General features: G+C 33.2%; 1 non-coding gene across 1 annotated transcript; it reads left to right on the top strand.

The window, feature by feature from the left end:
- The first annotated feature begins 1110 nt into the window (after positions 1 to 1110).
- Positions 1111 to 1259, top strand: LOC122712431. The gene has a single exon (XR_006346336.1). It is a non-coding gene; the product is annotated as a U12 minor spliceosomal RNA (small nuclear RNA).
- Positions 1260 to 1523: the final 264 nt, after the last annotated feature.

The following is a 1523-nucleotide window of genomic DNA, read 5'->3' as shown; positions in this document are numbered from 1 at the left end:
TTGAAGAAAAATTGGTTGCTCTTTGAAAATTATTGTGATTCGATCACGTTAACAAAAATCGATTTAATTGTATCATGTAATTTAAATGATTTAATTAACGATGTATCGGAGGCGAGTCGATTATTGCTTTTATATTAACGTAGCGATAGAACTGTAGCTTCTATCTATTGAAAACGCTAATTATCTATCGACTAAACGATACCTTCATCCGTGTAATTAAATATTGTACGGTTGGAAGTATATATTTCGTTTATTGCAATCAGAGAGATTAAAAGGTTATTACGTCCGAGTCGAGATCAATATATATTGTATATGATATAATGTTCCAAAATACCATTAAATAAACGGAGTAATTGAACGAGATGTATCTGAAATGCTGTAACGTTTCAACCGCTGTATATAGTTGATCTGTTTCATTCGTTGCTGCTCTTCTTATAATCGCTCCTTTCGTACGAGATTCGATGAATGTTTATTTAAATAAAAATCGTTAAGGAAAAGGACGAGAGGGGTGGAAAGTGTGGAAAATGTCAGAGTATAAAGAATTCGTGAAGAAATACCTGGCCAGCCGTGCAATTTTAATAAGTACCGTGCATAATGAATCTAATATAATTATAGGACGTTCATTAAGGCATAATGAAACCATTAGAGTTCGTTTAACAGCTTCGTCATCTTTGCTCCGGTTAAGCGTTCTATCTCTAAAGATATCTTCAGAGAAGATTCCTCTTCATTTTTGCAATTCAAAGCAGAGATTTATAATGTTCAAAAAAAAAAAAAAAAGGAAAAAGAAAAAAAATATATAAAACTAAATACATATTTCGTCAATTACTGTTTCTCATTAAATTTAATATTAATAAAATAAGTTTGAAAAAGTACGCAAATTTTATAAAAAAAAAAAAAAAAAAAAAATTCTGTTTCGAGGTATCAAAATTTCGTTAATCTAATTTGCATTTAATTTATCATGTGCAGCAATGCGTTACAACAATTTGAATTTCCCGCCTTCGAATTCTAGTACTTTACGGTATCCAGTAGATGGCAAGTATCTTCTATATTTCTCGCAAGTAAAAAGTGAAATGTACGAGCACAAAAGCCAATGAGACGCAAGATCGAATCGTGCCTTAAACTAATGAGTAAGGAAAATATAGAGCTTTGGTAACGCTTAGCTATGCTAATTATCAAGCGACCATATTTTTGAAGGGGCAAAGGTCGTCCCACGGTAGCGCGACTACTTTTTCGCGTGGCCGGGTGAAGCGATCTACCTCGTAAATAAAAACCAATCGCATTCAAAGATTAAACAAATTACGAGTTCCTTGTACAGCTGTACTATATATAATACGCTCGTAATTTCTCTCTATTTTTATCGTACCGTAATCATATTATCGCGAAATAATAATTTTGTGTCTTGGATTTCATCTTATCTCCGAGCCACGGTATGAGTCACGTTATTCGCAACGGTACACGCCTCGCTAATCTAAATAAAAACATTCTTACGGGCAAGATACAACTACCCGTTTCTCTCTCTCTCT

The sequence above is a fragment of the Apis laboriosa genome, unplaced genomic scaffold, assembly GCF_014066325.1.
Source record: "Apis laboriosa isolate Shangri-la unplaced genomic scaffold, ASM1406632v1 scaffold1_cov151, whole genome shotgun sequence".
Taxonomy (NCBI): domain Eukaryota; kingdom Metazoa; phylum Arthropoda; class Insecta; order Hymenoptera; family Apidae; genus Apis; species Apis laboriosa.
This window is presented reverse-complemented; position numbering and strand designations above follow the sequence as displayed.